The sequence below is a fragment of the Excalfactoria chinensis genome, chromosome 6, assembly GCF_039878825.1.
Source record: "Excalfactoria chinensis isolate bCotChi1 chromosome 6, bCotChi1.hap2, whole genome shotgun sequence".
In the NCBI taxonomy this organism is placed as follows: Eukaryota; Metazoa; Chordata; class Aves; order Galliformes; family Phasianidae; genus Excalfactoria; species Excalfactoria chinensis.
The window spans coordinates 4,792,981-4,819,201 of NC_092830.1; the positions used below are offsets into that span (position 1 = coordinate 4,792,981).

General features: G+C 42.7%; 3 long non-coding RNA genes across 3 annotated transcripts in view; 1 reads left to right on the forward strand and 2 right to left on the reverse strand.

Moving 5' to 3' along the window:
• LOC140254265 (uncharacterized) overlaps positions 1-15,944 on the reverse strand; it is an 81,033-nt gene extending 65,089 nt beyond the window's left edge. The window contains exons 1-2 of the long non-coding RNA XR_011904115.1: positions 15,651-15,944; positions 15,157-15,559 (exon numbers count right to left, since the gene is read on the reverse strand). This is a non-coding gene — a long non-coding RNA (uncharacterized lncRNA). The remainder of the gene's footprint in view (positions 1-15,156; positions 15,560-15,650) is intronic.
• Positions 7,762-13,502, forward strand: LOC140254267 (uncharacterized). The gene is made up of 3 exons (XR_011904117.1): positions 7,762-7,889; positions 12,010-12,148; positions 13,087-13,502. It is a non-coding gene; the product is annotated as an uncharacterized lncRNA (long non-coding RNA).
• A 2-nt stretch (positions 15,945-15,946) lies between the features above and the next one.
• On the reverse strand, positions 15,947-17,030 carry LOC140254260 (uncharacterized). Its single transcript, XR_011904111.1, has 4 exons — positions 16,929-17,030; positions 16,803-16,843; positions 16,323-16,404; positions 15,947-16,066 (listed from the first exon to the last, which is right to left on the reverse strand). It is a non-coding gene; the product is annotated as an uncharacterized lncRNA (long non-coding RNA).
• Between the last annotated feature and the right edge of the window lie 9,191 nt (positions 17,031-26,221).

Sequence of the window (26,221 nt, forward strand, 5' to 3'; positions counted from 1 at the left end):
CGTCACACGGCTTGAAGCAACTGCAAGGCCTGTCATAGGGAGCAGAGCAGCTGCAGGACTTGTCGCAAGGCTTGGAGCAGCAACAGGGCCTGTCACAGGAGCCGGAGCAACCACAGGGCTGTAAATGCTGCAACCTGGCTGTTCTTCAACGTTGGGTAATCCTGCTTTGGTTTCAGTTTTTGGAACTGCGATTAAATTCACTTGTATCTATTATTAGATAATATAAGTGAGTTAGAAGGTGTGGAAATCTAGATATCAGTACTCAGTGCTTGTGCCTGTTGCCTAATGTACTCAATATTTTTAGAAAGAAGAATTTGAAAAGAAAAGAAAAGAAAAGAAAAGGAAAGGAAAGGAAAGGAAAGGAAAGGAAAGGAAAGGAAAGGAAAGGAAAGGAAAGGAAAGGAAAGGAAAGGAAAGGAAAGGAAAGGAAAGGAAAGGAAAGAAAAGGAAAGAAAAGAAAAGAAAAGGAAAGAAAAGGAAAGAAAAGAAAGTTAGCTTGCCAAATATATAAAAAAAAGAAATCAAGTTCCAAACTAGGGCCCTAGTTTCCATTTATCTCATGTATTTATGGAACAGATAACTCTTCTAAATGAAGCTTATTAAGCAGTCTTTCAATGTTGTTGTACTTGACACGTATCCTCTCAAACGGTTTATAGACAGTGCTTGTCAAAAGTCAGAAGGAACTTTCTCTTACATCCTCCCGTCTGTACAATAAAAGATGGGGGAAGTTGGAAAAACATCTTCAGTTCCTTGTGTGTCTGAGGTATGTTGCACCGGGAGTTGAGAAGGCAAAGTCCTTGCTGTTGTTCTCCTGTATATGTTTAGAAAGCCATAATGGATCATTAAATTAGAGCTAGTGATAGGTTTTTAATTCCAGATGGGAATGGTTTTGTTCATTTAATCGGATGCTATGCATATCAGAGATCAGGAATCTCTGGTATTTTTTGGGGAATCTTAATAATTGCCTCAGCACTGAGGCTTCTCTTCAGCACATAGCAGTATGGGTTTTCTGTTTTGGTTTGTTTTGTTTTAGTTTTAAAGTAGTTTTAGTTTTTTTAGTTTTTTTTAGTTTTTTTTAGTTTTTTTTTTTTGAGGGTTTTTTTTTATTATTATTTTTAAAGTATTGGGTTTTTTATTTGTTCAGCACATACATAAGATTAATGTTGTCATTTTTCCATTCATGTGGAAATTATGACCTGGAAGTGACTAAAACCTCAAGCTGATGACAAATTCCCTGCAGTTACAAAGTAACCACACAAATTGATTTGGTGTTGTGATTGGATTCAGTCATTATCTATCTCCATCTGCTTTAGTGTTTTTAATCCTTTTAAGCTCCTGGCCTAGGTAATTCCATGCAAGAATATATATATGTATATCCCAAAAACCTGTCAGGTTTATTCTGATAACCGCTTTGTTTTACTATTGTTCTCAGTTAGTTCCATCAGATGTACTCTTCTGTAGTTCTGAACTTTTGAACTGAAATGCTAAAACTAAGCAAAAAGTGTAGAGCAGTTTGAAAAGCTGAGAACCTCTTTAAGACCACTTAGATCCCATCTGTTAAAGGGCAGTTATTCTGCCTGGTTATTTTTACTGTTTCTTATCATTTAGGAATCTATTTCTACTTTTGCTACAACCAAATCCGCTTATCTTATCCATCCTATGTGTTTTCATGCAGGAAAGTCCGTGGCAGTTCTTGAAACAGCACCTTTTGAAAGGTTTTGCCTGCTCCACCTAGTGTTCCGAAACACAGTTTTCTGAGTAGTGAAAGTCACCGTTCATTCCTCCGTAGCGATGAATCCATCTCAGTCCTGAGGTATGGCTATTTCAGCACATAAGTTAATTTTTATTAACACGGGATCTAAAGCGGAATATTAGTCTGCTGAGGAACTGCCATTATATTCTATGCATGTATGCATAGTTCGTAAAGCACTATATTCTAGTATGTGAAGTCCACTGATTTTCTTTCCTTAGAAATTTTCTTTCCTCTTGTGCTTTTTCTGCTTTTATTAGCAGGGTACTATTTTTCTGGAGACATTGACAGCAGGCGTTATTCAGCGCTCATGGAGAGCCTTCAGTTAACAGGCTTTAGCAGGGGGGTTGGAGCTTGACGGTCCTCGAAGTCCCATCCAACCCAAACTATCCTATGAATCAGTGTTATTATGTTGTTACCAGGTCATACTTTTCCTCACTGGCTTTTGCAGTTATTTATTTACATGTCAAACGATGTCTCCAATACAGACAGTAACAGTGAAATGACTCGGTGATGACTGTGAGGTAGAGCTATATTTTAAGGAAATAGACTTGTTTACCTTATGAAGTGCTAAAGTCTTGAATTTAGTAGTCAAATAATTATATTTAAACGTGATACAGCAGACGATTTTGCTGCCTGATTTGCCATCTCTTCCAAGGAAAAAGCACATACTGGGAAGCGAGGGTTGTGAATTTAGCTTGTTTCAGAATAATCTGATTTTTCAGCATTGCTAACTAGCGTTTTATAATGTTTACTAATCATCCGAAATCTGCTTAATACAAGATTATTTCTGGCTCCTTAATGTCCTTCTGTTTTATTATTTTTTTCTTGTTTTGTTTTTGTTTTGTTTTGTTTTGTTTTTTCAGCTCTCTTATCATGATGCAGTGGAAGTGTTTGCTAAATCAGCTGTCATGAGCGCATTTACCCTTTCTTTTCCCTCCACGTCAAACTCACGATGTCACTCAGATGTCCAAATAATCCACTCTAGACCGTGATTTTCAAGGAGGAAGACACTTGCCAAAGATTGCGGTAGTACTCACCCCTATGCTTTAGTGTTTTAATAGTGCATTCCTATTTAATCTTAATACATTCAGTCAGTAACTCTTCTCATCATTTCAGTAGTTTTTTTCTTCTCCTTTTTCCTATGGATATATTTTTTCCCACTTGGTGAGTTGATGCCAGCGGAAACTTTGTTGGAGTTCAAACGGGAGAGACTGTTTGGGAAAAATCTATCAGTACATCGTAAGTACTCCTACATCACAAATACATTTGATTATGGTTAGGAGAAATAGCAGCAAAGTAGTTAAGTTTTATTAGTGTTGAAAAATGTGTACACTTGTCTATTCTCAGTGCTATTTCACAGAGAAGTCTTTCTTTAATGTCAGTCAATTTTTATGTGCTTTCACCCATAAGCCAGCTTCTCTGATATTTGAGAGTGACTGCACATGATTGTGATGGATTTAAATACACGGTATGGCCGATGTCAGAAGATATTTCCAGAGGACCTCAAGCTGGACCCCCTATCTCAAGCCCCCTAGGGTCAAGTTCAGGCTGCTTTTGAAGGTCTCCTTGGTAGGGTACTGCACAGCCTGTGACAGTGTTCTGACAACCACACATTAAAGAAGGCTTTCCTGATGTTCAGGGGAAACTGCCTGCATTGCAGCTTGTGCCCTTTGCCTCTTATCCTGTGCTATGTGCTATTAGTGTTACTTCTCTGCGTGACTAGTTAGAGGGACGTGCTTATGAAAATGCTTGAAAGCAGAGCTGCAGTGGAACCACATGGATAAATTTGACTGATTGTGCTTTCAGATGTTGTTTTCACGTACTGAAACTTAAGTGCTCTGAAGAGGTAACGGTGCTTAATCTTAGGGGCTGCTTGATGCTCGCTAGGGTTTACGTGACTGATACGCAGCGCTGGCAGACGAGCAGGGTGATACAAGGAATCCGAAAAGGAGGAGAAGCTGATGGTTTGCACCCTTCTAAGGACAGGATGAGGTGGTGCATTTGCGAATTCAGGCTGCTAGTTAAACTGCAGGAAAAACCAAGCTACAGATGAGGAACAACATGAAGGTGACGACAGACTTGCTGGGTTAGGTTTGTCTCAGGGCTGTGCACCTACCCGGGCTCCTTCCCTCTTTATTATTATGGACAGAATTGAAAGTCTGCACACCGATGAATTCTTTTCTTTGGAAATGATCTGCTTTCCCTCCGCTTTTAATCTGTTGGAGCAAGTTTCTTCTTTTAAGAGGTAGAGAAGGCATTCCGTGAGTCTGCATCAAAAAGGCAAAGTTAAAAGGCAGACTCCTCCTGAGGAGAAGCCTGACAGCGCTTCACTCACGTAGGTGGGAATCCTATTATTGAAGACTGAAAAATGCGAATGGACCACGGAGAACTGAAGTGAGCAAACACAGCATTGTATAAAGAGAGTGAAGAGAAAAGCTGAGAAGCACTAAGCCCATATTAAATCTGGCAAACGAACTGCATGACAGACTACAATGCAGTATAAATACCAAGTATAGTTTTCCTAATGTCACACATTCTGGTTGGTTTTTCAATATTTCTGATGTTACAATTTATGGATAAATAACCTAAGTTGTACCGCGATAAAATGAAAGAGTATTTGAGACTAAAAATGGATTATAACTGTCAGATTTTCCACACTTAGCGCATCTCTGCCAGACACAGTGCTCTATGCAGAAGATCACCTTTGCTTTTGAGTCCTAATGTACATCTGTGACTTTAAATCACATTTTTACTTGTGTTCACTTGAGGGATTTGAACGAAGGACCCGAATTAAAAGCAGATCTGTAACACAAGAGATTATTTGCAGAATCATGCAGAATTCTGAACGGCTCTCTGTGTAACACAAAGCATGCCTTACTCTATTTGTATTCATCTTTCGAACCCTCAGTTTCATGCGGTTTCATTGCATTATATGTCTCCTTTCTCAGCATCAAGTAATAAACCCTAAGCTGTTTAAAGCTGCTATTACTGAAAGTTTTGCTTTCTTAAGTGAAGAAGATTTTGTCAGACAGCTTTTATTCACAAATAAACGTAGGGTTTTTTTGTTTGTTTGTTTGTTTGTTTTTGTTTGTTTGTTTTGTTTTGTTTTTTTCTTTAATCCTTAAACTTTTTGTGTTGGTTATGTGATATCCCTTTCTGCTATTTGTGGTGACTCAGCACATGTCATTTGCATCACGCTCAAAGTGCAGTCTGTAACTGGAAAATGGGCTCTCAGTTTGTGAGGCTGGCAAAAACGGTGGCCTAAAAAGGCCTCACAACCCTTTGAGAATGTTACAATAGTTGTTCCACAAAGAGATTTGCTTTTTGTTCTGTGCTCCAGCGTGTCCAGTTATTATAATGGAAAGAGACTTCCCTAAGCATGCTGAGAAAAGCATACTCATCTCTAGTAACAGCTTCACAAGGCACAGCTTGAAATGTTTGTTTGTTTGTTTGTTTTTCCAGTTGAGACTGCATAATATTATGTATGACTGCATAATATAGTACTTTCTTTCTTTCTTTCTTTCTTTCTTTCTCTCTCTCTCTTTTTTTTTTTTTCTTTTTTTCTTTTTTTCCCCGTGTGTTACAAGGTTCATTTTCTCTATCAGATGGTCACAAATGACAACTGACATCCTTTGGTATTTATGGAAAAAGAAGGAATATAAATGAAAGTGTGAAGAAGGGCTGTACGGTCCCATTGTTCCTATGTGTGCTATGGGTAAATGAGCTGAGTATCCAAACAACCCAACAGAAGGGCTTTGGTAACTGGAAGTCAAACATTACATTCTCCGTGCTTGAACTGATTTTACGTCTGCAACGTCAACCAAAAATCAGAGTTCTCGAGAGTCTTTTTTATATGGTTTTGAGTGAAACTCTTCCTGGCCTTCACTTGCGGACCAGATAATTAATATATTGAAGGCTTGTTTCCTGATTTCTTCCTGTACATCTGCTACAAAATGACTATACATAGAGATATAAGGACATATTAAAATTGGAATTCTGATTCCACAATGATTTTTCACTTAGAATATTTTGAAATAAAGGTATCGTAGTCCTCATTTTCTTGGTAATGAATGTGTAATGTGTTGCTAGTCTTTTCTGAGGTACTTCCAGCAGAAAAAGGCGTCTGGCAATTAGAAAAGCATATCATATAACAGCAGTTGCTGTAAATACCTAGAACCTAAGCAAGTTTTTCATCTGGCAGGTTTCCATGCAGGTCAGCTGTCGCCCTTTCATTCATCTTAATATTAGGGCTTTTGCCTGTTAAGTGTCTGCTTAGGTACCGATAGCTGCAAAAGGCTGGACGCTTCCTGTGTGAGAGCTGCTGGGTGACACACACATATCTTACAGCATCGGAGCCTTCGGATAGTTTCTACATTTCCTGGGCACTATCTTTGATAGGCATTTCAGGGCAATAGGAATTCCCAGCTCTGCCTATTAAGAGTCACAGTGAAATTGAAAATTAGAACAATGAAAGATGACTTTGTGTCCTGCGACAGGGAATTACGATGGACCCGAAGCTTCATTTAGAGTCTGGTTTCGAGCAGAAACCCTTGAGCAGATAATGAATTCTATTATTAAATGCAAACATGTTTCACATGGGCTCAAATGCACTCTGCTATGGGCGAGCATCCAGATTTTCCAGTTGAACGTGGCAGGGTCTGAAACAGCGACCTTCATTTGAGATCTCTATCATCCTCAAGGAAAAAAGAAAAAAACAAAACGAAACAACAACAACAACAAAAAAAAAACACACCCAAAACACAATAAATGTTAATTAAATAGTTAAATTAAAAAAATAAAGAGTTAATAAATAAATAGTTAATTAAATAAATAGTTCAATAAATGTTACTGAATTAATAACTTTCCTATACCAGGTGAAGTCTGTAATATTTTTTTTCCAACTTCTTTAGCACACGTTCAGTGAAAGCAACATGTTTCACACGAGACGGTTCAACTGGAAAATAAATTGATTCTATTGGCACATGAGAGTCATTATGGAAACTATTTACAGTAGACTGAAAGTGATAATGCTGCTGTTAGTGTTGTCTTTAGAAGTTTACGGTTCAAGACATTGAAGATAATTTTACACAGATTCCATTTTAAGAATAGCTTTTAATACTAAAAATACTGAGTTATTATGTATGATCATCCTGCGAGAGTAAACCAAAATCAAAATCTAACGTTTCAGACGTATGCTAAGGAGCTCTTCAAAGAAGGGGTAACTCTGGAATCAGTCTGGGATCCTCTGTACTGCTGAACAGCCCCAATTGTCATTAAATTCTTCTTTGAGGCCTTTCAAGTTAATATTAATGGCCTGCTTTACATAGTATATTGCTAAAAAACAAACAAACAAACAAACAAAAAACAAAAACAAAAACAAAAACAAACTCATTTTAAATAGAAGAGACAGGAATCACACCAATATTTCACAAAGAACTTTCTCAACATTAATTGTCAGGAAGTGAGAGAACCACAGTTGAAGCACGTGCGAATGGAGTCTCAGTTCCCAAAGAGAGCTTTGTTTCTCTGCAATAAATCTCTTCTGGCTCTGCTCTGTGCAGTAAAATCCTGTGTGGAAATTTGGGCGTCGGTTGTGGGTTTTCTTACGAATGTTAAAAAACATTTTGACATATTGGCTCAGCGTCCATTTCTATGACAGAGCGGCTCGGGTGGCAACAGAGCTTAAGAATCACGTCGTCGGAACACCTCCGCTACAGGCAGGGCCGCCACCCGCTCGGCGGAGCCGCCCGGAGCCCCGTCCGACCGGGTGCGGAACGCCTCCGGACGCGGGGCCGTCACGGCTCCTCCGCGCGCCCCGCGCCAGCGCCTCGCCGCCCCGAGTAAGACATTCCTGCCTCCTCAGATGTCACCTAAATGTCCCCTGTGTTAGTTTATAGCCGTTCTGCCTTATCCTGTCTCTTTCAGGCTGTAACAGCGATGACAAGTCACAGCTGGAAGCGATGACGGAGCACGTGGCGAGAAGGGGCCGGGCCGACCCGGGAGAGCTCAGGTGCGGGCGCCGCAGCGTAAGGGGCGGAGCCGGGATCCACCCCTTCGCAGCCCTCATTTAAGACTCGGCGGCGGAGGTGAGAGCATCGTGCCCGAGATCTGTGAGTAGTAGAGAGATCTTTAGAAGGTGAGGCGTTTTTCTTTTCTTTGGTGCTGCTTCTGCGGCAGTTGCTGCGTTCGGGCTTGTCTTTGGTTGCCGCAGCCTAGCGCTTTGCCACCCTCCTGTTATTGCTGTATTTCACATCAGTACAACAGTATCACACAGACCGCATAACAGGTCAGCGTCTGTCCTGTTTATGAGCTCGCTTCGAGTGCTAGTAGGCTGTAATGAGGCCTTTGTCCCTTGTGATAAACAGACCCAAATCCCTCAATGTTTCTCGTTGGAAGAAGTATTGTAGCCCTTTGCTCCCTTTGTGGCCTTCCCCCGGAGCCACTCCGGCAGTATTTCTCCCCCCAAGGCCCGGGCGCGGGACTCCAGCCGGGGCCCTTCGGGGCAGAGCGGAGGGGGACCGTCACCTCCCTCTTCCCGACGCCCTTTCTCTTCTGTCGCGGCCCAAGATGCCGCCGGCATTCCTGGCCGCAAGGGGGTGCCGTTGCGCTCACGTTCAGCTTTTAGTCCGCTAGAACCCTGACCCAAGCGGGACACCGGGCTTCTTTGAACCTCGTAGTGTTCACGTGGGCTTGCTTCTCATATCTGTCTAGATCCCTCTGGATGATATCCCTCCCTTCTATTATATCAGCAGCACCACCGAGCTCGGTGCCGTCAGTGAACATGTCTAGGGTGCGCACGAATCCAATATTTGCGTTATCGGGTACGAGGCTGAAGAGCACTGCTCCATAGAGCGGGCCTTAGGGGATGCTATTCGTCCCCGTGGGGTAAAGAAAACTGGGACTTGTGTGAGCAGAGTACATACTGCAGGGTTAATGATTTGAGATGCCAAGAAAGGATGATTTCCTCTTTTTGTTGTTGTTATTGTTGTTGACGGTGGTGTTGTGTGTTTGGTTTTTTTTTTTTCTCTATAAAACAAGTGAAATACTTGGAGTATTGGCATTGCAAACAAGATGGGTTGGAAACCTGTGAGTTTTTGAATATATGACTGTGAGGTTTCTTTTAGTTAAACAATTTCCCCTTCTGGGAGTTGAGCAAATTCTGCCAGTGGCTTCTCTTTGAGAAATGTCAGATTGAACAAGTAGTGGAGATGAGGGTTCAGCAAGTCAGACAGCGACTTGAGGTGTGAGCTTTCTTGTGTGATCATCTCACTTGATCAGAGTTCCATTTAAAACAGAACAGTAAAAAAGCCTGTCAGTCAGACAGTCTCCGCAGCCTTCTTTCCTCACGCGCTGAGCTCAGTCAGAATCCATGGAGTTCCGGTGAGCTTTCGCTAAGCTCTCATTGAGCTTTTGCTAAGCTAGCGAAGTTTGGGGGATCCCATTTCTCAGGAAAGGCTTTGAGAAGGATAAGTGATACTGCTTCCTTCTACAAAGTGGTTGTGCCTGACTTATCCAAGGCTTGTGTGTCTAGGTACTGGAGTATAGCAATATATATATATATATAGTGGTATAGATATATATATAGATTTATATATAGATATCTTTATCTATCTATCTATAGATATCTATAGATATAGATATATAGATATATATTTATAGATATCTATAGATACATATAGATATATTGATATATTTAGATAGATAGATACCAGTATATATATATAGATACCGGTATATATATATATACATCATATATATATACAGATATACATATGTACATGTATATATGTATATGTATATGTGTATATATATATATACATATATAGTATTCATATATATAGATTGTATCATAAGCAGTAAGATTTGCAAGACTGTCTGGGAACTGCAGAATCCACGTCGGAATCACCGATCCGGCACCTGGGCGAGGAGACCGGGTCTGTCTCGGGAGCACAGGCGGCGGCGATTTACCATAACAACGGGAAGGGCTGGAACCAGGTTCTGCCCCTCTCAGACCTCACTCGAGGGCCTTTTGCCAGCGAGGAAGGATCTCTCGCTCGAGATCCCTGCTTTGTGGAGTTTTTCAGTGAGCCTAGATCTTCAGAGACAGGTAAGCCTTGTTCTTTTTGTTACGTGATCTCACGGCAGTGGTTCCGGTGCTGTTACAAAGATAATAGCTGTAGCCTTTCCTTTGTAGCCTTAATATTTCTATTTATATGGCTGGATTTTGACGTGTGAAGTAATTAAGAACTTAGAAACTGCTGAGAAGGGTTATATCAGAGAAAGGAATTTAAAAGATCTCCTTCTGTTGTCATTGTAGGTTTGATTTCTCTTTAACTGGGTAAAAAAATCCCCTTACTATGACATTATTGCACGGTTTTGAGGGCAGGGATTTATCTTCTCAGCTTGAAAAGTCAATTTGATGCAGAAGGGCTATTACTGTAGATGAGATTTCCCCACGTGAGCGTAGATCCTAGAGAATGTGGGAGCTCCCACACGGCGTGACAAGGGAGGGCGTTTTTCAATGTAGGGAATCAAGAGAGGGGCGTGTTTGGCTGTTTGAGTCTTCATAGCTACAGAACTTACTTTCTGTTCAGCCCTTCTGGGTATTGGTGGTAGAACACACTAATACTGATTCTATGCAGACAATATGTTTAGTGAAATGTCTTGGATTTTAGCAGTTGAAAGTCTTTGATGTTGCGTGGGAGACAATCTGTACTTGTTAGCTGTATCTGTATTACTGATTCTGACCTGTTTGCCATTTTGCATGAAGGGGATAGGGTCATTAACTGCAGCGGTTTAAGCAATTCTGATTCAGTAATTAATTGCTATAAGTTCTGCTTTCGAGTTTGCCTTCCTTTATTTTTGCCGTTTCTAACATCAGCTCGCTCCACTGAGCGCATGCATAACAAAAGAGAGGTGTCTGTGCAGTGTTCTAGTTCTGTATTATCTGAGCATGTAAGGAAGATGCTTGTCGGGCGGGGGGATGCAGAAAGTCAGTCCTATCTCAGCAGACAGCCCTTCCTCCTTGTACCTCTTATATATAATAAAAATAAAAGCTAAGCACTGACTCAGACCCCCTACAAAGGAGACTGCAAGCGTTTGTTAGGATAAATGACGAGAGGAGAGGCTGGCAAAGCATGTGCAGTTTGGCAAGAGCAATTCTGCTCTTTATTTATATATATATATAAATACTTTTTTTTATTATTTTTTTTTATTTTTTTACTGATTCATAGTCAGTATCCCGAGAGGTGTTCAAGGAAAGGGTAGGTAACGCACCAAGTTTCATACTTTATTAGTGTGGCTGTGACTGGTTATCTGTTAGCTGGTTTAGATCTTACATAGACAGCGAGGGTGCAGGAGACTGACCTGTTATAACCCCCTTGCCGAAGCATTTGGACCGGACTCTCAGCAATAGCCGGGGCAGTCAACAGACTGACAGTGAGCAGCAAGGAGCAATAGGGTGTTTTCTTTTTGTATTTACTAGAAAAATCAGACTTGTAATTGTGATGAGCTTGTTGTTTCTTATAAGCATTTATTAGCGCAGTTAAAGAGACTTCAAGCATTCCTCAGGAAAACAATCCATCATTATGCTTGTTGTGATGATCATTTATCTTCTAACGTGTTCTTGAACTATTAATTAGAAATATCTACTAATGTAGTGCTGTGCTGTTCATATCAATAGGAAATCAGAATCATTTTTAAGTGAGCTCTGCACACAGTCATGAATTATCTAACAACTGTTGCACTTCAATGGTAGCAGAAACAGATCATTTATTAAACATGTAGCATTTATTAAACATAATTGCAGACTACAGCAGAAAAGATTCAATCTGTTTACTTTTATTATACAGAGGCAGAAGGGAATGCAGTTTCTTTTATTTCAGTCAGAACAATGTGATACAATACCACCCCATCCTTTTGTATTAGAGTTAAGTCTCAGTTCGGGACCAAGGCTCACAGAAAATCACCGAGTTTCAAGGCAAAGGCTTTCAAAGAGAAGCAGCAGCTAGAGAGTTTCCTAGGGAAAAACCAAGTAAATTGTCAGCAAACTTAACTGTAACACAGAAAGAAGTGTTTTCTCAAGAGCTCAAGGCTTTACTGAATTAAAGGAATACTTCTATCCATATGCTCAACTGCAGCAATAAGACCACTGGTATCATACTCTGCAGTTTTACTTGTCGCATAAAGCATATCTGATATGTTATAGTTCTGCATTAGCTTCATTTGAATTTAATTGTCAATTTCTGTTTCTACAGGCTACAAAACACAGCAAGTGGGCTTGCTTACAAGGGATCATCTTTGTCACCTTTTGCCTTAATCATGATAAACAGCCTGACACCCCCACCAAAGGAACAAGGCTCAAGTCCAGAAGTAGCCAGCACATCTTTTATTGAGGTAAGTGACATTTTACAGTGGGGTCTATCTTTGTTTTATTCAGAGACAGACAGGCATCCTCTGTACAAAGTGTTGAGCATGGCTTCTCTTTCCCTCAATTGCATAAGACATCCCACTCACTTCTGACAACACACAGCACTCACTCTGACACCCACAACAGCTTTATTGAAAGACCATTTTGAGCCTTTATTTTATTTGTCTCCAAACAAGACAGACATCATGACCTGTTTCTCACATCACAGAAGCGAGCTCAGAGATATGCCAGTGGTACACACTGAAATGAGAACACAGTTATATCCTGATGCTGCCCTCTACAGCTGGGCTTAAGTAATAAATAATAAAGTAGTAATAAATAAAGTAATAATTAATACTTTAATTTATTTTAATTATTATTAAAGTAGTAATACAAAGTAGAAGACTTCTCTTACAAAGCAAGTCCTAGTTCATATTTTATTTTTGAAATTTAAGTTGTCTGCCTACAGATTGCAATCAGCACACATTTAGGGAGGCACACTTACTTAGAAATACTAAGTTAAACCTCAGTAATGCAAAAAGAGTTTATTTAATGTTATACAAATGTAGAAAAGCAGTGGAGTCAGCCTTTGACTTGGCACAAGAGGAACCATCAGGACCATCTTCTTTATTCTTCCGCTTAATTGACTTGCTTTCCTAGAAGAGAACACAAAACACTTAGAGAGCAAAGTGGCAACTTAACTCCTTCTCAGGTATCTCAAACTATTTCAATCAATACTATAAAACACCCACAGCATACCAGACACATACACTGCAGGCACACGTACCCTCCAGCCACTTATCCAAACCCTTTTAGAGGGCAACTCCCTCTGCTTCTCAATTGCCATTTAGTGACTACATAGAGAAAAGCTATTTAATCAGTCTGGTTTGCCCTAACACTTCAATTCATTTTTCTTCTTTTACAGGACATAAAGCCCAGCTCCTCCAAGCCTCTTCCTTTACAGCCCAGGAGCCCTACCACAAAACCACCATCACCACATAGGAAACAGTCAAGCACACAGGGAAGACAACATCAAGCAGAAGCTGCCCCCACTCAGGGAAAGCCCCTATAGGAAGAAGGGGCCTTCCCTCACACCCCCACTCAGGGGAAGCCCCTTCTATAGGGGCTTCCCCTCCTCACCCCCACTCAGGGGGCCCCGATGCCAGGAGGGGCCCCCCACACCCCCACTCAGGGGGCCCCTATGCCAGGTGGGGCCCCCTCCTCACCCCCACTCAGGGGGCCCCTATGCCAGGTGGGGCCCCCCTCACACCCCCACTCAGGGGGGGCCTTGACAGGCCCCCCCACCGGCAAAAAGACCGACATGAACCCACCGTCCCGCCCAAAAATAAAAAAAATATATCTCTTTAGAGATAGTGCAAAACCCGGTGTCTAGCCCCATTACAAAGGGGGAAACTCTGACCACTCACTCCAAGAGTGAGCAGCCAGAGTTTCCCCCTTACATTCCAGACTATGCAAGACAAAAGCAAAGTCCGTACAAACAACACTTAACAGCCAAGAAAAAAAAACAGACTCAAAGACCTACCAAAAAGCTAAAGTCCTTACAAACAAACACCAAAAAAAACAACAGCCAAGTACTAACAAAACATCTAACTTCTCAAAAAAGAAGTTTAAACTACCAAAGAACAAAACTCTGAAAAAAAAACACCAGCCAAAAACTAAGACAACTAAACAAGCCAAGACCTAACAAACACACCTCAAACATCCAACTCAAACCAAATTTAAACAACAAAAGAAGAAAACTCTGCATGTTCAAACACTAACTCCGCAAAAAACCAGCCAAAACTAACAAAGACAACTCAACACCACAAAATACTAAACAAGCCAACACCTAACAGACCAATCACAGAAAAAGAAACTCAAGCAACTACACTTTCCCCACAAAAAACAAGCCAAGTCCTAACAAACACACTAACATCTAACTCCTCAACAACATTTAACCAACAACCAAAGCAAACTCTGCATGCTCAAACAACACACTGAATCTGCAAAAAACACCAAACTCAACACTACAGAAACAAACCGAGTCCTGACACACCACAACCGCAACTACTCTACGAAGAAAATTCAACGACCGCTGACAAAAGCCGAAAACTCTGCACGCTCACCGACACGAACATTTTCCCTCAAAAAACAGCAGCCAAAACTCAGAAAACTCGGTGCCGCAAAAAACAGAAACCAGCCAAGTCCTAACAAGACACAACCAACCAACTACTCACCGAGAAACATTAACTGACCTTCAACAAAACCAACTGCTGACCGAGGCAAATGCTACAAAGAAGCCACCGCATGCGCTAACCTGACTGTGCCAACAATAACACGATCGAGCTAACCCCCGACGGCTCCGTCCCCTAATGAAGCACAAACAACACTACATACTCTAGCCTCCGAACCACACAAAAAACATACATACACCAAAAACTGCACAAGTTGCCGATGCTACACGCCTCAACCGAGCTTCCCTGCCTTCCAGACATCAGGCTCCGCACTAACAGAAACAGCACAAAAGAACACAACGCCGACCTATGCGAGCCCCTAGACCTGATCCAAAGGAGCCGCCCGACTCGCCCCCTGCCACCGTGCCCGTTGCAACTCCCTGCGGCAATATGAACAAACATTCCACCATAACCACTAACTATGGCCAAACGGCAACAGAAAAACAACCTCCTCACCGCAGTGCTAACCTCTAACAGACCGTCGGCTGAACCCCAAAAAACAGCCCGCTAGACACTCTAGCACGACCTTTCTCCTGCCTTTGCCCGCCAGCCACGGCATCGACAGACGCACCAGCTGCACTAGAACCTGACCAAACTAAACAGCTCGAAGACATAGCACCTCACACTACAAAACCCTTACAGGACAACCACACCAATATTTCTCAACCCTCTCTCCATTAACCCTAATCCTCTAACAACTCGCACGACTGAAACCGCTCCACCTTCCCCCAAAAAAAGAGTAGAAAAAACACAGCCCCTACCTGGTGACGCCGTATCCTCATCCCGACGGGCTTCCGGGTGGCCGACCTTCTCGTCTGACGGCTCGCTCCCCTCCGTCCTCCCTGTCGAAGCCGATGCTCCGCTACAGAACGCGATGTGAAAGAAAAATCCTGCTGTTCGGCTCCCTTGCCGATGTGAAAGAAAAAATCCTGCTGTTCATCTCCCTTGCCGATGTGAGAGAAAAATCCTGCTGTTCATCTCCCTTGCTTCCGTGGCTTTGTGATGGTTATTCCATTGCGAATGCTGCGGGCCCAACTTGAGTATCCCGGGACCACACGACTCCACAACCTGTCTGGAGAGTGAAAACCTGTAGTTCTGCCGGCCGTCCTTCTCACGCTTCCCAAAAGCTGCGCCGATCGTCTTTACCCTGCAGTCCTCCAGTCCCTTGCAAAAATAAAATGATTCATTGAGTGAAAAGCTACCTGAAAAATCACTCACCCCAACTCCCTTTGTTCAGGTTACTCCCGTCACTTACTCGCAATTGAAGACGAGCTCCGGAGGCCTCGCGCTCCTCCCGGTCTCCTGTCACCTGCACAAAAATTTTAGTGTTAGACTCGCTGACCGAACCTCCTGCAAAGATACATTTCACTTTCCTAACAACTAGCAGGGACGTACAAACCTACAGCTGGAACAAACGACTGAAGTTGAGAAGCTCCTTTTGGATGCGTGCTCGCCCATTTCCACGCTTCTCGGTCCCGGCCTGCGACGGACGACCCCGGGCAATGAAACCCACGCGGACTGGCCGCTCGAGCCCCTCGAGGAATTCTCGCCACAACACCGACACCGCCGCCTCGTCCCCGGAACGTATTCCTGTAAAATCTGTAAGCCCTCCACGACAGCGTTCCTGTCCAGCCGCGTCTCCGTGTGGAGAATGAGACGACGCTCCTGAAACTACAGAAAAGGAAAGAATACACGATCCCGTCCCCGAAAGCGAGACGGACCGATGCGCCCGAAAACGCCGGCCGAAGGGGCGAGGCCGCCCCGGGGTCCCTCTCCGCCCGGGCTCGTCCGGCGGCGGTACCGCGCCGGCCCTTCCGAAACGCCGGGTCGGAACCCGACCGCCGCGCCTAACTAAAGGCGAGGAAATAGAAGCGGTCGAACGGCGGACCTGCGAGATTACTACAAAAACAAAACAAAACAGACATACCTGTTAGCCTCTAAAGGCTCAAGGCTTCCACCGCCTCAGCAATTCCGGCATAAAGGAGTCTCCGCCGCGACCCTCGGTCGATCTGCGAAAAGAAAAAGATTCCGTTTAAGCGGCTCTCGCCGTCGCTTCTTACTCCCGGCGGCACCGAGGCCGCAGGAACGCGGCCCCGTCCCGCTCGCTCCGTCGCGACAAAAAGGAAGGATCCGAGAAAGCCGCTGAAAAACTCGGGACGGACCGAGAACGCGGCGGGGCTGCGCTGCGACTCGGAAAACCGAGCGGCGGCTCCCTCCGAAAACGTGACGGCGGCCGGACGGCGACGCCGCGCCGGCTCCCAGAAACCAGGGGAGCACAGCAGGGACCCCGCGTCTGCCCCGAACGGAGCGCGGCGAAAGCCCGGCGGTCTCCCACCGGGGAAGCCGGGCTCCGGACGGCTCCGAAGCGCGCCGTCTCCGCGGCTCCGGTTCTAATAGACCGACTCACCGGTCAGGGCCGATCCTCGACGCGAAAGGTCCGGCAGCAGCCTGAAACGAAACGACGAAAAACATCACAATCAAGCCCAAAAACACGCGTAAAAAAACAGCCCCACCCACCGCCTTTCGGCCTCACCGACGCGACGACCGGACGAAGAAACGCCACCCGCTCCGGCTCCTCGTAATGCTGATTCCGGTCTGATCCCTCGTGGCTACCGGCGGCCTCAGGCGGAGCTTAAGAGGCGTCAGCGCGGTTCCGCCCCCGGGCCGCCGACGAACCGCAGCCGCTCCCGGGCCGCCGCAGCTGCGCCGGAGCGGTCGCGGCCCCGCCTGACGCTCGCCGCCTCGTTAGCGCAGCTGGGGCTCGTTACGGTCGGCCCGGGGCCGTGACAGTTTGACACGTGAACCCGAGATCTGAATTAGGGGCTGCGATGACGTTTCTGTAAATGACAGCTTAGTACGCGCTTCCCCTTCTCGCCTCTTTGACGGATTCATAAATCAGTTAAATAATTGTGTCAAATTGGAACGGATCGCTTTGCGTCTCACGAGACACCCTTCCAAAGAACGTCCCCGGCATTAACGGTCTCCAGAGTCCCCTGCTGTCCGCTTTCTGTCTCTGCCATGCTTTCTCTTGGCCCTCATCCAAAGAAAAAAAAAAGGAGAAAAAAAAAAAAAAAAACACACTAAAACCAACAACAACAACAACAAAACAAAAAACCAAACAAACCCCAAAAAACGACAACAAAAAAAGTTTGTTAAATATGTAACAACTTTATACCTGACTGAGGAAAAAAAACTAAAGGTGGAGGTGGAAATATGGGAGCAGGGATGTGGCAAACTCCTGCAGGGGTTAATGATGTGCCTGACAGAATAGCTGATGAAGGGCATTTGCAGCACAGCTTTATGAACGGCTCTGTACGGTGCTTTTCGGGGTTACATTGATGTGACGCATACATGGGTAGGAACGCTTTCGGAAAGAGTTCAGTCCTCTCCAAGGACACCGGTACTGTGTAAAGACTTCAGTAATTAAACTCACTTTGCTTTGCAGTCTTGTTCTTAATTGGAAATCTGGATGTTTTGGGGGTGGCGGGAGGAAACCTTTGCCTGCTGGTTTTCTGACAAAACCATAAGTTAATTTAGTTGTGAGCTACAGCAATCGGGTACTGGCACATACAACTCCTTGGCTTGTAAATGTATAAATAACAGACATCTCTCGCTTTCCGAACCTACTGCCTGCACATGGGTGCGTGTGCTCAAAGCGAACATTTACTGGGCTACAGATTCTGAACGAGAGGCCCAAAGCGGTCACCACTGGGTTCTTCTCCAACCGCTTCGTGCTCGCAAACCAACAGGCGATGTGACGCCGCTGGAGCTGCAGCGATTCAAGTGGAATGGGCTCCTCCGGCCTTCTGTAACCTGCTCCATTTTTTTCTGGCCTAGTTCGGTCACTTTTTCTTTGAAGAAAATGCACAAAGGTTCTTATTGATTCGTACCTGAACTGCAGAAAGAGGCCGATTCCGCCTGGTGAAAAGTAGCAGGTGCACTGATGAAGTATGATTTTGTGTTTGTAATCCATACACATTTAAGTTAGGTTAAAAATAAACCAGGAAGACAACTTAGGAGATTTTATCATAACGCCCCCCAAAAATAATAGCTTGTTCATAGCAATTGGCTCAAGCGAGACAATAGGTTATTTTTTAAATTATTATTATTTGTTTTCTTTAATTATTTTTTCCCAGAACAATTGATTAAATAGTAATTGAGCGAGCAGAAATGGTACAGCTGTAAAGTAATACAGTTGTTCTTCAAAGGTGGGAGCTGAGTTCAGCCGTCTGGGGGAATTTCACCGCACTCGGGCAGCGATTCCCGATGAACTGTAAGCGCTCTTTAAACTTGACCTGGGTGTAACATAACTGCAGATCGCTTCCCTTAGTAGAGCCGCCTGTGCTCCTGGAAGGGGGCTGAGCAGAATAGGGCACTTGCGGGAATCTGACCTCTGCTGTTCTGAATTACTTCACGTACCCTGGATATATGCTGAAATACAATATCCCCTACAGGGCAGCACCCAGAAAACTTCCCCAGTAATGACATGAGTGGTGTTTTTGGCACTGGAAAACTGCAAGAGATTTTTCTCCAAGAGCTCCTTTAAGTAGTGTACTGAAAGGCTTTAAATAGCTTTGGCAGACATAATTGAAATGCAAAAGGAAGAGAAAGCCAATTTGTAACATATCAAGCTAGTCTTGCTTGTAATTTCAATAAAATTCTGAAAGAATATATAGATATTGTAAATGTGATAACTTATACCCAAGAGATCTTTTAAATGTAAAATCATTTATTCAGTTTCCACAGATCCAGTAGTTTTAACTTAAAACAAATTATGGGAATGATGGAGGGAAAATACAAAAGAAAATGAACCCTCGATAATTGTGGTGTTTACAATACAGCTACTCGACTCCCCCATTTATCACCGCTTGAAATTTGGTGTGTGACGTAACACGGTAGCTTCGTTTGTTCCGGATGGGGGCTGGAGTTCTGAGTAAGAGAACAGGCAGAAATATGTGCAGGTATCAGATGGGCTTTAAACACCTTTCTGAATACAGACTGGTTTACTAGGTACATTAAATCTAAAAGAATAATTCTGAGGTGTACTTTCTCATGTTCCATTCCGATGCTTCCATGCAGCTCCCTGAATTTTCATCCTCGTGTACCTACTTTAATATCAGAATTTGAAGTATCGTTTTTTATTTCAGTATTGAACAGTAAAATGCATAAACCCTGAGCGTACTTAATGAGCACTGACAATCTAGTGACAAAAAGCTCGTTACAGTGAGTGTTTTTCACCAGGACGTGCTGCTGCCCTGGAGTTTCCCCAGTTGAAGCTGCCTTGTACCTCAGAGGTCAGGCCATCGGAACTGCCAGGTTCTTGTTACTGCCAGATAAATGATCCCAGGTGAAACCCTACGGGAAAACTTCAAACAGAATCTCAGAGCTGAAACATTCTGAAAACTGAAGGTAGCTTGAAGGATAGGAAGGATTTGAGGTGTTTAGCTGCACACTCAGCCATACTGAGACCAATTGCAACAGATTTCAAAACCAGAAAGTTTTCCTAATTACAGATATGGTGTTACACTGCAATCGTGAAGGATTGTTCTGCATGAAAATAATCTCAGTGAACAAAAGTTTAAATGGCCTGCTTTTCTGCCCTCTGTGCTTTTCTGTTTCAAGGGAAATGTGTCTGTGCTTGCTGGAAAGGATGAGCAAAGCTCCAGCGGCCACATTCTTTGTTCTGCTTATAAAGTCTAGACAAAAAACTGCATTTAGTTTCTGAGATACAATCTGTCTAACGTGTTCTCTCAGCAGAACGATTCTGTGATGCTCTGTGGGTCATTGATATATATTTATCTGCAAACAGAAGGGAACGCAAAAAGACAAAGAATGCCACTGCTCAGTTAAGTTTTCAAACAGGTTACTGTTAGTAACAATTTAATGTTTGCTCCATAAACACAGCATTGATAATCCATAGGATACAAGTTAAGTGTCTCCCTTGAAAGCTCTACAACCATTTTTTTTCTCGCAGCAAAGGAAACATTATTTCACTTTGGTCAGATAGTTTGTATCAGCCCAATACTGTTACATATACAAAGAAGCAATAGTACTCATGTCCTAGGGGTGATCTTACTTAGTCTTCCAAGCATTAACAATTAACAACTCGCTGAAATCACTAATACAATGCTCAGCGAACAATCATTTCCAAGAAATTGTTTCCAAGAACATACAAGTAACACAATACGAGTTGTTTTACATAATAGCGGGCAAGCGGCAGGCAAACACCTACCAACCACAGTTCTCAAAAACACAATTCATTAAAAAGTGAAAAAACTGTGGCCTTGTGGTTACAAAGAAACTGAAGCGTTACTGCACGAGAGGCTTTGAACACATTATAGGGTGCATAACTTGCGTCCGGCTGCTTATCAAGCTTACAGTCAGTCTTCAAAGCTTCCAGAACTGGAGCAAGAGAGCCCTGTAGAAAACGACGAGCTTCAGCGTTGGTGCTCTTCAACAACGGTGCTGAACTCGCAACTTGGACTTGAATCTTAGATCTGTTTCTCATTCCAAGGATAGTTTGAAGTGCTGGAAAAGCAGGGAAAGAAGGAGCTATGAGCACAAACAGACCAACACAGGTAGGGCTAACAATACAGCAAGATAAAAATCAATACTTAACTTACTACCTTTGCTGACTACACCCAGAAAAGATAGACAATAGGGTCGCTAGACCCACTTCTAGCAGATGTTAATCATAAAAATGTTCTCATATCATAAGAATGATTAATCATAAATTAAACAGGTTATGCAGACCTTTACTAACCCTTTCAAACCCACGTCTGTCTATTTAGAAATACAACAGCTTGCTTATTCCACCCAGGAAAGTTCTATCGGAACTAGAAGACCCGTCACCCAGAGGGCCACAAAGATGCTCAGAGAGCTGGAGCACCTCTCCTGTGAAGAAAGTTTGAAGGAGCTGGCCTTCTGCAGCTTGGAGAACAGAAGGCTTGACGAAAGATATCACTATGGCCTTCCAGTATTTCAATAGATTTCCCCCTGCTGAGCAGGCAGATCATGACAGGGCAAAGAACATAAAATAAATACATAAATAACAGTGCAATTCATGTTTTTGCATGTGAAACAACTGCCATGTTCCCAACATTTATTGGAAGCTCTAGCAGACCTAAAAATAATTAAAAATACGCTGCCGCAAACCCCAGTTGTTAATGGCCCCTTTCCAAAGAAATAAATTTCCCACCTCTTAGATTTGTTTTGTCATAGCATGTGATGAGCGCAGGGCAAAACGTTAAACATGAAAAATACTAAGGTAGATTTCTTTGAAGAAAAAATAATGACTCAGAAGTGTTCATAGTGCTTAAATGTTTAAAACCATTTCACGGTAAAATGGATTGGAGGTAAAGTAGCCAGCATGATCTATCCTATGTTTTGTATGGCAGGCACATTTTGAGTTTCCACAGAACTAAGAATCTATAATACAATAGTCAAATAAGAGGCAATCAGAAGTGGGAATGAAGTGAAGCCTCTGTCTAACTTAATTGTTTCTTACAAGATATCATTCACCAAAAAACCCTTCATCAAAACCTTTTGTTGCTTGTTTGCTTTTGATGAATTTCCAAAAGTACCTTTTAACTGAAGCCCAGGATACCGTTGGTTTCTTGGGCTGCAAGGGCCGGTTGCTGGCTCACATTCAACTCCCCCATCCACCAGCACCCCCAAAGTCCTTTTGGGCAGGGCTGTGATCAATCCTTTTGTCCCCCAGCTTCTATTGGTAGTGGGAAACGTTGAAGCTGGGGCATCTGGGTGGCAGATCCTGAAAATGAGTTTGTGGAGATTCTACAAGGCCCGCTGCTTGAGCTCGTCTAGGTGTCCTAGCATCACATCCTGCCACTCAAACCTCTTATCCACACTGAACAGCAAGGTGCCATCTGCTGTCCTGCTGTGGGTACTCTTAATTCTACTGACGAAAACACTGAAAAGCATTGGTACCAATACTGCCCAGTGAGGGAAACCACTCATCACCTTCAGGCAGTGACTCATTTTCTTCATTCACGAAATGGTCCAGCCATCAAATCTTTACCTTTGCCATTTGGAGAGAAGGATACTGTGGGGGACAGTGTTAAAAGCCTTACCAAAAATCCGGATAGTTAATATCAGCGACTCTTCTCTGGTCCATTTAGTCCATCATAGAAAGAAAGGCCAGTAAATTGTTAAGACGGGATCCATCCCTGGTGAAGCCACGCTAGTTGTCACCTGTCACCTCCCTCTCTTCCATGTGCCCTAGCGTAGCTTCCAGGAGGATATAGGTGAGGCCGACAGATCTCTGAAAAGAACATCACAAGTTTCTTGTGAGTCACTGAAGCGATATGAGGCTTCATCAGCAATAAAAGCAACAGTGCTTGAGAGAGAAAAAGGTTTTTGGCATTCTATAAATAACAAACAACTGAAGGAAGATCCCATTCCCACAAGTCTTTCAAAGGTGCAAAATGTGAAACAAGCCTCAGACAGAAAACAATTACAAGTCAATATTTGCATGTATTGTGGCATTTTAAATCATGACATGCACTTAAAACAATGTGCCATACAATATAGAACTGCACATAAATACTAAAAAGAACATCACCTTAGCATCAAAACAATGTTGATATAGTTCTGACTGGTAAGAACTTCCGGCTGCTCAGAATACACGGTCACACAGCAGTGCTCCGTGCTTGCAGGAGTGCTGCAAAAAGCAAAAAAAAAAAAAAAAAAAAAAACTCTATTTTCACAAATAACACGCCACACCAGTTCATAAAATTCTGGCTTTGATTACTAAAATTTCAATAAGTACATCACGGATACTTACCGGTCTGGTGGATGAGGTGAATATTAGGAACGCTCAGGACATCCGTGTCTGTACTGTGTACGAAATGCTGTGCAGAACTGCATTATCTCACCACATCTACCCACAAGACAATGGAGAAGACAAAATGGTTATCTCCTTCTACTGCAAGCAGTATTTCAATATCAGATTCACATCCTGTTTTTGTTAGGGAGAGATAAACACATGTACAAAAGAGTTACAAAGAGACAGAAAATGTCCTCAGGTACTTCCGTAGAACACGCAGCAGGACAACATTTTTCTTCCTTAACTGACTAAAAAGCTAAAACAATTTACCCAAAAATACAGAGATGAAACTCTGTCTCTACAAATCAGAATGAAACTTCTACTTCACGGGAAAACAGACTCTTCAAGCACTTAGTGCCTTAGTTTCTCACTAAAGGATATTGATTGTAACAAAGCTTTTACCCATAAGGTATTTTAACAGAGTTACTCCAAAATTTCCGTACAACATAAACTCAGTACAGAAGCAATTATCCTCAGTAATTTAAATCAATTCAGCACAGACTGAAGTTGAACACACTTTAATATTTATTCAGCCTTTTTAATGCTTTTCAGCTGGAAATAAAGAGGGCCAAAGCTGACTTGAAACTCAGGTTGACATAAAAACTGCACGTACACTCGTAACAGAATAGAAAGCACAGCAGTGACGACAGAGCACCAAAAAAGCAGGCTGCAGCAAATTTGGACTTGCTCAAACACAACAGCAGAGGATACAGAAAGAAAAGAAACTGCTCACCTTCAGCAAACCACAGGTAGGCTGGAATCTCCAGCAAGGTACGCTCACCTTGGCTGCCAACCCTTAAATGACAGCTAGGAAGGGGTGGATCCCGGCTCTAGTCCTTCCAGACACTTAGCTGCACTGTGCATGCCTGGGCTCCCCTGGGTTGGCCCTGCCTTCCCACCAGGTGGTCCGTCACTGTGTTGGGCCCTGACTTAGCGTTTACTCTACAGTATTTAATTCCTGTTCAAAACAAAAATATGACATAAGAAATAAGTAATGCATAATTTCCTGTTGTATTCAGCTTATCCCTCCTAAAAGTAGAAGTCTCTATGCCTTTATACCACATTCTTGCAAAACTAAAACAAGAGTGCTTTTAGTAGCTGGGATACAGACCGGAAATGATTTTTATCTATCGCATTATCTAACATGAGCTCACAATACTGGGTTTTGCACGCTTCTCCTCCATTTTGTTGACATGTTTAATCAACCCCAACCAATGCCTTAACATTTCTTATCCTCTTCCTACGATAAACTTTACAGAACCCAAAGCTGGTAGCTCAGCTTCTTACTCTCTACAGCCCAGTTATCTGAAATAAAACTCACATGAAGATGGAAAGATTTTCCTCAATAGTATAAGTTCCCAAGCGTATGCTTTATTTTTCCCCACGCCCACTGTCCAGAGCAACATCGCTACGTGGTATGTAAACCTAATGGCCAGATTTGCTCCTTACACACTTCAGGTTTTGCAACACATACGTGACAGCTGAAGTACACCAAAAGACATAGGAGGAATGAACAGAGAAACTGGAATTAAAGCAGACACTAAATCTCTAATTTGACTATATATATGGAATATATATATATATATATATTTGGAACAGAATAACCTAGACCAGGAGCTTAAAAGGATCAAAAATACTAAAGCAGATGGAGATACAAAATGGCTGAATCCAATCACAGCACCAAATCAATTCGTGTGGTTACTTTGTAACTGCAGGGAATTTGTCACTGCTGTGTGGTGTTGGTCACTTCCAGGTCATAATTTCCACATAAACAGAAAAATGACAACATTAATCTTGTGTATGTGCTGAACAAATAGTAAACACAATACTTTAAAACTAAAACAAAACAAACCAAAACAGAAAACCCATACGGCTACGTGCTGAATACAAGCCTCAGCGCTGATGCAATTATTAAGATTCCCCAAAAAATACCAGAGATCCCTGATCTCTGATATGCATAGCATCCGATTAAATGAACAAAACCATTCCCATCTGGAATTTAAAAACCTATCACTAGCTCTAATTTAATGATCCCTTATGGCTTTCTAAACATATACAAGAGAACAACAGCAAGGACTTTGCCTTCTCAACTCCCGGTGCAACATACCTCAGACACACAAGGAACTGAAGATGTTTTTCCACCTTCCCTCATCTTTTATTGTACAGACGGGAGGATGTAAGAGAAAGTTCCTTCAGACTTTTGACAAACAATGTCTATAAACCGTTTGAGAGGATACGTGTCAAGTACAACAACATTGAAAGACTGCTTAATAAGCTTCATTTAGAAGACTTATCTGATCCATAAATACATGAGATAAATGGAAACTAGGGTCCTTCTGACATCCCTAGTTTGGAACCTGATTTCTTTTTTTTTCATTTATTTGGCAAGCTAACACTTTTTTAAATTCTTCTTTCTAAAAATATTGAGTACATTAGACAACAGGCACAAGCACTGAGTACTGATATCTAGATTTCCACACCTTCTAACACACTTATATTATCTAATAATAGATACAAGTGAATTTAATCGCAGTTCCAAAAACTGAAACCAAAGCAGGATTACCCAACGTTGAAGAACAGCCAGGTTGCAGCATTTACAGCCCTGTGGTTGCTCCAGCTCCTATGACAAACCCTGTTGCTGCTCCAAGCCTTGCAACAAGTCCTGCAGCTGCTCTGCTCCCTATGACAGGCCTCGCGATTGCTTCGAGCTGTGTGACGGACCTGTGGGTACAGCAACACTTCTAAAGGGTGCAGACATTGCCACGAAGCTCACATCTAGCCTTGAGGTCACTCCAATCACTCTAAGTCTCACAGTTCAACCAAACAACCGGTGCCTGTAACTGTTGTCCCCTATAAGCAAAAAGAAAAAATGCCCAAAAAGCCAGAACATTTAACAAGGAGAGCTCATAAGATAAGACAAAGGAGGAACAATGTCACAACAAAAATGGGTGGAGAAAGAAATAGACTGACTTTTAGCATTA